The 8,942-nt window shown below is 38.2% G+C and overlaps 1 pseudogene; it reads right to left on the bottom strand.

Moving 5' to 3' along the window:
* Positions 1 to 6,964: 6,964 nt before the first annotated feature.
* Positions 6,965 to 7,884, bottom strand: LOC100406037 (ribosomal protein L6 pseudogene; annotated as a pseudogene).
* Between the last annotated feature and the right edge of the window lie 1,058 nt (positions 7,885 to 8,942).

The raw sequence follows: 8,942 nt of genomic DNA, 5'->3' as shown, positions 1-8,942 counted from the left end.
TTAGGAGCAATGTATGTGCAAGCACCAAAAGCCATTCCAATACTATAGTAAGCTTATTATTACCAAAAATACACGAATGTCCGAAGCATACAATTGACTGAGTGACTGCAAAATAAAACTTCCAAGTTACTCTAGGAAGCAATTTGATCGTGATTCCACAGACATTGCATTTCTTCAGACCTCCTAGAGAAGCCTTCATGTTACTCTTCCTGCATTTACCTACTACCTGATCCCAAGGTTGATGCCACAGATTTTAGATTTTATTAAGGCAGCACCCCATTTCACAATCCAGATTCTGTCTCAGCTGTCTTCCTATGTCAAACTGCCCCCAAATTTAGTAACTTAAGGTGGCAAACATTCGATTGTGACTCTATGGATCAGCAATGTAGCCTCGTCTCAGGTAAGATGGGTTGTCTATGTCCTAAGTAGTGGTGACTGGGCTTACACCTGTGGCTGCAGTTATCCTGTGGTTCAAATCCTGGGGCTCTATGATCTGAACTGGTCTTAATTATCTGGGCCAAGTGTCTCCTACTGTAACACTTCAGTGGTGGTAGCTGTGTGGAGTGGAGAGCAGTAGCTGCAAGACCAGTTAAAGGCTGAGCAAGGAAGCCATAAAACATCACTTCATTATATCCTGTCAGACAGAGCAAATCACAGACCAGCCTAAATTAAAAAACTGAGATAGTTATAATGCAAAGGAGAGCAAAAAGGAGGATGGATAAAATTGCTAGGAACATTTTTGCCAATAATCCAGTAGATGTGAGTTTGGTAAGAGTGAAACAGTGATTGAGTGCATGCCTGTATTGAGAAACGTGAAATGTAACTGATGTTACCTGGAGGAAGCAAATTCTTCTGACAAACAGGAAGTGGTTCTCTGCAACCATGTTTATATTTGTAAAGCATGAGAACTGCCTTTCCTTTAAAGTTCTTGAGAGTCATGTCTGGCATCTATTAAGAATTCAGTTAATGGAATGATCCAAGATGGCCGATCGATAACAGCTTGGGATTGCAGCTCTCAGTCAAAGCGCAGAGAACTAGAGGATGCCACACTTTCAGACAAATTCTGGTTGCTCACGTAGCAGAAGATCCCCAGTGGAGGAACCACATGGGTCGCCAGCGCAACTCTTGTGGCCGGTGCAGCGGTTTCACCGGCACCTTGGCGCGGCAGCTCTCGGAGCAGAGTAAACAGGGCCGGCTCCCTTTCTGACCGAGGTTTGGAGCCCGGGGAAGGCAGAGTCGCCAATTATGGACACAAGAAGGAAGCCAGACAGGAGAATCCTGGGCGGAAAAGCACCATCGGTCTTAACGCCACCGTTCTGGCCCTGGGAACTAAAAACTTGGATGTCTGATCAAGAGACCTAATCTGAAAGTTGGTAATTTCAAAGACAACAGGAGGATAAATTTACAATGATGGGAAGAAACCAGCGTAAAAAGGATGAGAATACTCAAAATTAGAACGCCTCTCCCTCTAAAGATGATGACAGTTCCACATCAACAATGGAACAAGGCTTGACAGAGAATGAGCGCATCCCAATGACAGAATCACTCTTCAGGGAATGGATAATAAGAAACTTCTGTGAGTTAAAAGAACATGTTGTAGCCCAACGTAAAGAAACTAGGAACTTTGAAAAAAGGTTTGACGAAATCCTATTGAGAATAGACAACTTAGGGAGAAATATAAGTGAATTAATGGAACTGAAGAATACAATACAGGAACTCTGAGAAGTATGCACAGGTTTAAACACTCGAATTGTTCAAGCAGAAGAAAGGATAACAGAGGTCAAAGTCCAACTTAATGAAAGAAAAGAAGAAGACAAGATTAGAGATAAAAGGATAAAAAGGAATGAGCAAAGTCTCCAAGAAATGTGGGACTATGTGAAAAGACCAAATTTACGTTTGATAGGTGTACCTGAATGCAACAGAGAGAATGAATCCAAGCTGGAAAATACTTTTTAGGATATTATTTAGGAAAATTTTCCTGAACTAGCAAGGCAGGTCAATATTTAACCCCAGGTAATACAGAGAACACCACAAAGATATTCCTCAAGAAGAGCAACCCCAAGGCACATTATAGTTAGAAAACAAAGGAGAAAATACTAAGGGCAGCCAGAGAGAAAGGTCAGGTTACCCACAAAGGCAAGCCTATCAGACTTACAGCAGATCTCTCAGCAGAAACTCTACAAGCCAGAAGAGAGTGGGGGCCAATATTCAACATCCTCAAAGAACAGAACCTTCAGCCCAGAATTTCATATCCAGCCAAACTAAGCTTCACAACTGAAGGAGAAATAAAATCTTTTATGAACAAGCAAGTACTCAGAGTTTTTATTACCACCAGGCCTGCTTTACAAGAGCTTCTGAAAGAGGCATTACACACAGAAAGAAACAACCAGTATTAGCCTTACTAAAAATATACCAAAAAGTAAAGAGCACCAACATAAAGAAGAATTTCCATCAACAAATGGATTAAACAGCCAGTTAATATCAAATGGCAGTAACAGTAACCCTAAATTTAAATCAACTAAATCCCCCAATCAAAAGACACAGCCAAAATCCAACGGCATGTTACATTCAGACCTGTTTCACATGCAAGGATACACAAAGACTCAAAACTAAGGAATGGAGAAAGATTAACCAACCAAATGGAGAGCAAAAATAAATAAATAAATAAATAAATAAATAAATGAATAAATAAATAGCAGGAGTTGTAATTCTCATAGCGGATAAAATAGATTTTAAAGCAACAAAGATATAGTGGTAAAAGGATCAATACAACAACAAGAGCTAACGATCCTAACACCCAGATACATAGAGACTTAGATTCAATGAGACAGAAAATTAATAAGGATATCAAGGACTCGAACTCAGATCTGGAACAAGTAAACTTAATAAATATTTATAGAGCTCTCCACTTCAAATACATAAAATATACATTCTTGTCACTACCACATCATACCTACTCATAGGTTTAAATGAAGCATTGATTGGCCATTATTAATACCCTTTTTTTTTCAGAATAAAGCAATATTTCCATTCACCCTCCCTCTCTCTCTTCCTCTTTCTTTCTCTCCTTTACTCATTTTTTTTTTCTTTCCTTCTCTCAAAAAAAGAAATCAACTTGTATACCTCTAGATCCAGGTCAGCAATGTCTCTCTCATTGCTTGAATTCCTGCTTTCCCTTCCCTTCCTCCCTCCCTCCCTTCCCTCCCTGTCTCCCTCCCTCCCCGCTTCCTCCCTTCCTTCCTCCCTCCCTTCCTCCCTCCCTTCCTCCTTCCTTCCCTTCCTGCCTTCCTCCCTTCCTCCTTCCCTCCCTAAAAAAAAAAAAGAATTCAATTAATACTCCTTAATAAACAAATGAATCAATTAATAACCTTTAAGACTTTTTCTATAATGTTTTATTCAGGTTTATGATTGCTTCTTGACAATTTATGTTTTCTTAAGACACTTATTATTTTATTGAGCTTAAAATTACTTTTAGTCATCCATCCTAGCATCTTATTTTAAACCTTGTATCTGTAGTCATGGTCCTCTTCTTCATCTGTTCTGCAAGATTCATAATTTTCTTCCAAATTTTATTTAAGGTTCAGGAGGTACCTGTGTAGGTTTGTTACGTGAGTAAACTGCATGTCACTGGGGTTTTGCATACAAATGATTTTGTTACCCAGGTAGTGGGCAATAGTACCTCACAGGTAGATTTTCAGTCTTCACTCTTCTCCCACCCTCTGCCCTTGAGTAAGACCCAGTGTCTATGGTTCCTTCTCTCTGTGTTCACGTGTACTCAATGTTTGGCTTCCACTTGTAAATGAGAACATGTGGTATTGTGCTTTCTCTTTCTGCATTTATTTGCTTGGGATAATGGCAAGATTCTCCCAGCGTTCATAGCTCTTTATTTTCTCTGATAAGAAGTTTACTTTCTAATTTCATTCTCAGAATTAAACAAAAGATACTTAAGCATATTCCATTTTTTTTAAAAAAATCAAGTCTGGTATCATATTGTTTTGCATTTGCAGGGAAGAGGCTTTTTTCTTCCCCCTCTTTGCACTATATCATTAAGATATTAATTACATATTATATATTAGTTATGACTCCAATTTTCAAAGAATTTAAATTATAAAATAAAATGTTAAATATAGCAAGGGATACTATCTGTTGCCTTCTCCAATCTTTGCATACTGCAAACCTATTAATTCTGGTTTTCTTGATCTGCTACAAAGCTTTATCCTTTTTCTTCCACCAAAACCCCTGAAATTCAGGGATAAACTATAATGTTTAAAATGAGAACTATAGAAGGGAGAAAAAGGCAAGAAAACAATCAAGATGTTCCTTTCCATTAAATCCTCTCCTACTATCTCTGTCTTCTGGTCTGCCTTCAACTCTTAGGCCAAGTGGTGGGGAAAGCCTTCCTGATTCAGTCTTACATTTTATTTCCTTAGCCCTGCAGTGATAGCAATGGAAATGCTTAGATCAAAAAGAGAGATAGATTTGAAAGGAGATGGGAAGTGTCCCTTTCATTCTCAATATAGATATTGCATTTAAGATTTTGTGTATAAATGAGAAATGATCTCTCTCTCTCTCTCTCTCTCTCTCTCTCTCTCTCTCTCTCTCTGTCTCTGGTACAACACATGTCAGAGAAAAGTGTGGGATAAAAGGCAGTATAGATTGGTTAGACTGGAATCGGTAGACAATGACCACTCTCAGGGCATAGATGCGGATACAAAGATAACCTTTCCTTGTCTATTTTAATCATGTTTCTTCAACATACTATAGTTTGTTTGTTTGTTTGTTTTGTTTTGTTTTGTTTTTAAGACAAAGTCTCAATCTGTTGCCCAGTCTGGAATGCAGCGGTGTGATCTCAACTCACTGCAACCTCCACCTCCTGTGTTCAGGTGATTCTCTTGCCTCCCCATCCTAAGTAGCTGGGATTACAGATGCCTTTGACCATACCTGGCTAATTTTTGTATTTTTAGGAGAGACAGGGTTTCTCCACGTTGCCCAGGCTGGTCTTGAACTCCTGACTTCAGGTGATTCACCCACCTCGGCCTCCCAAAGTGCTGGGATTAGAGGTATGAGCCGCCATGCTCGGCCCATACTATAGTTTAATTTTGCTAAAGAATTGATCCATTCAAAATGCCAAATCTGTCTTAATAACTTAGTAGTCTTTTTCATACTGCCTTTTAACATAGATGTTTAGAAGTTACTTTAGAGTGCTGGTCATCACAAAGAGATAAAGATATCACAACTCTAGAAATTAGGCATGAGAAAAAGGAAACTTTTCAGGCATTTTTGGAGCTTCTCGCTTTCAACCCTTCTAATCATAGACTTTCCCAAGCTTTGAACATTCTCTAGGGTGACTGAAGCTGTGAGTAGACATGAGCAGATGTGAGTTGAATGCAGTAGTGGAGAAATGATATAGAGAAGGCAGCAGAACTCCATTAAGAGCAGAGATTTTGGATATATAACAAAATTTGTATCTGAGAATATCATTTAACTGGTGTTCACATATCCATAGTGCAAGTGTAAGATGGAAAATGTCAGTGATACACTCTACAGTTATGTAATTGTTAGAAATTTGCAAGCATATATTTAAAACTAAGTAATCATAAATGAAAACAACGAACCTTAAAAAGATGAACAGAGAGGCCAGAGTTCCTTTGGTGCAGCAATATCAGGTCTCTGATTCTTCCGTATCTTTAATCACCTCTTGCTGAATTTTAAAAAATGCTTAAAGATGTAAGAGGAATTTATTCTTATACCTGGATTGTTACTTTTCGAAGATGGAAATATTGTCTAGGTGAATCCTGATGTTTGCCGGGCTTCCCTAAATGCAAATTTAAGCAACTCTTAATAGCACATATAAAATATAAATAAATCCTGAAAAACAAGGAGCATTTGAGGGCCACCAAATCTTCCTTCTTCCAACAATCTTCAATTAATTGTTCCAGTCCAGGGGATTTAAAAAAAGTCGTTTGTAAAATGGCAAGTTTCCTGATTTCAAAATAAATAATATATGTAATGAATAAGGTTTCCATATGTAACGTACATATTAGATAAATGCATTCACTGCTCCACTTCCTCCCTTCAACCTTTTCCTTACTCCCAGGAGACACTGAGACATCAACATTATACCTTGGACATTGTTGGTCACCACTTAATAACCACTGAACATGGCCCAGGTCAATCTTTCTCTTCCTAGAATCTCTATGAATGATGTTATAGTCTCCATTGCTGTAATTGTTCTGCCATTTACTGTTATGTGACCTAGAATAATCCTTTCTCTGAGACCCAATTTTAAGAATTTGAGGGATAAGAATGTCAGTAAATCTCATCTTCCATTTTTCTATGTGAATGTAAGTTAGACATAGGTATCATGCCTATGGAGATCAAAAAAGCCCTTCGTTACTAATAAAGGTTTTGTAAGATGTAGCTAATGTGCAAGTGGACAGTGGTTGTGATTCCTCACCCCCAACCACCATGTGTCATGGCTGGATTAGACAGACTGGCCTGGTCATAAGAAAATCTACAGCTCCAAGTCTGCAACCTTGAAAATGATGCCTTTAAGCAAAATGTCTCCATCACCAAAACTGCTGATAAGAATCCACCCCATCTACAGACAATCAGATCCCATAAGAAAGTTGGGAGAAAGAAGCTTAAATGGGCACAACCAATTCTTTCTCCATGACTTATGAACAGAATCATTACTTCCCCAGGAGTAAGGTTGTTAGTGCTCAGCAGGTTACTCTAATGTGAGCCTCTGCATCTGGAAACACAAGGGGTAGGCAGTAAGTGATCCCCAGAAATTTCTCATTTGCAATTTGGATTGAATTATACCTACCTGAGAAGTTTGTGTAAATAAGGTGATGTTTTTGAAACTACTTACATCTGATATTTAATGGCATTATCTTTATTTTTAATTATTGTTATTGCTCAAAGTTTCACTTTCTTTCTTTTTTTTTTTTTTTTAAAGGCAATCAGTTATTTAATTAGATTATTAGGACATTTAAAACACCAATTTGTGAGGATAAATTCCATTTGTCAGGGCAAACACAGATCGCAGGTAGCCCTGGAGCTGAGGAATAGCTTTGATTTTTGGTAGAACTTGTGAGTCCACAGCTTTCTGATCAATCTTGCGCTGCTCTGTTATCTCGTATTTCTCTTTTTCTGTGTCGAAGATCTCACCTTCCTGGTGTCTGGGCTTCCGCAGCTTCTTCTTCTTAAAATAAGCATCAGTAAGATGTTTTGGGATTTTTACATTGCTGATATCAATTTCGGTTGAGGTGGCAATGACAAATTTCTGGTGCGTTCTTCGCAGAGGAACTCGATTGAGGACCAGAGGTCCAGTCACAAGTAACAAGCCACTAGCCAGCTGCTTCAGGAAAACCACCCTGTTGCCCCTGTGGCGACCAGTGAGGATGATCAGAATGGTACCGGGGGTAATGCTGGCTCGCAGTTTTCTCACGTGCTGACTAAAGGGTTTTTTGCCGTGGCTCAACAGCTTTCGAGGCACATCTTCAGTAGGATAATACCTAGGCATTTTGCGAAGTTTAACCACCCGGGTGCCGCCGTTTTTGTCACCACCAACTGGTTTTGTAACAGTTGCAAGAACCTTCTCTTTCTTTTTCTTTTCAACCTTGGATTTAGCCGCTGAGTACTTCCTCTTGTACAAGGCTTTTCTGGAATACATGGCAGATCGGGAATACCTGCCAATTCCTCTGACAAGAACAGGATTGCGGCTGCAATGGGGCTTCCCCTTCTTGGGCTTTTTTTTAGCCTTGAGGCTAGCCTTTTTCACTTTGCTACCAGCATCAGCCTTCTTGGCTTCAGGTTTCTTCTCTTTAGTATCCGGCTTCTCAACTTTTTCACCGGCCATCTTGCAAGATGGGAAAGAGAACTCAAGTTTCACTTTCTTAATATGTTCTACATTTCTTGCTATTAATGATCAAGCCACTCCCTCAACAACATTTCCAAGAACATTAGAACCACCAGACAGTTAATTTGACTATATTGTATGGATAAGTGCCTTTACATGTATGGTGATGATATGATTCTAACTTTAAATGTTCAGAATTATGGATTTACTTTAAAGATGATTAATTATCATAGAAATAAAGAAGGAAGGAGAAACAAAAAGGAAAGAAAAATGCGAAGAAAGGAAGGAAAAATAAAATTAACCTGATAAACTGTTAGATATCTTCACTGAGAGGTTTAAATCAGCAGGTTTCAATGTAAAGTATCCTTACCTAAAATCAAAATAGGAACTATTAATCGACTGCTTTTCTTTATTATTTTGATATGCAACAGTTTTGGAAAGTCTACTCTTGTCTACTACTTCCTAGCATATATTTAGATATGAAATCCACTTAAAATAATTGTTTAAAAAAGCCTTTAATATGTAATTTGATAAAATTCTCATTACTATGTATAATTGTCACCTAACATAAGTGTGGTCTTACTTTGATATTTGATTAAAACACTCTATTTAACTCAGTCTGATGTATCTAAAAAGGTTCTCAGTTCTAGAACTTTAAGATCACTTGATACTATAAGATCTTATAACTATTTATTTGCAACTGAAAGTTAAGGAACCATTTTTTCCACTGCCATCATCAGCATGTTATAATTATAAGTCTGGCTAATCTGACCTCCTTCCTCACACAAGTTATCATTCATACAACACAGTAGAAAAGAAAAGAGGGAACCATCTCATGCCAGAATCATATGACAAGGAGTAGGAAATCATTATGTTTTACTGTGTCAAAGTTTAAACTTAAACCTACCCATCACCATTTATGGCAGAAAGGGAACTAGAATCCTGATATTCAGAATAGCATAACTTCTGCTTCTTAGCAGTTGTTTTGAATAAACCCATCACCATTTATGGCAGAAAGGGAACCAGAATCCTGATATTCAGAACAGCATAAATTCCACTTCTTAACAGTTGTTTTGAA

The sequence above is a fragment of the Callithrix jacchus genome, chromosome 14 (genome assembly GCF_049354715.1).
Source record: "Callithrix jacchus isolate 240 chromosome 14, calJac240_pri, whole genome shotgun sequence".
NCBI classification, from domain to species: Eukaryota; Metazoa; Chordata; class Mammalia; order Primates; family Cebidae; genus Callithrix; species Callithrix jacchus.
Note: the sequence above shows the minus strand (reverse complement) of the source record. Positions and strands in the feature narration are given on the sequence as shown.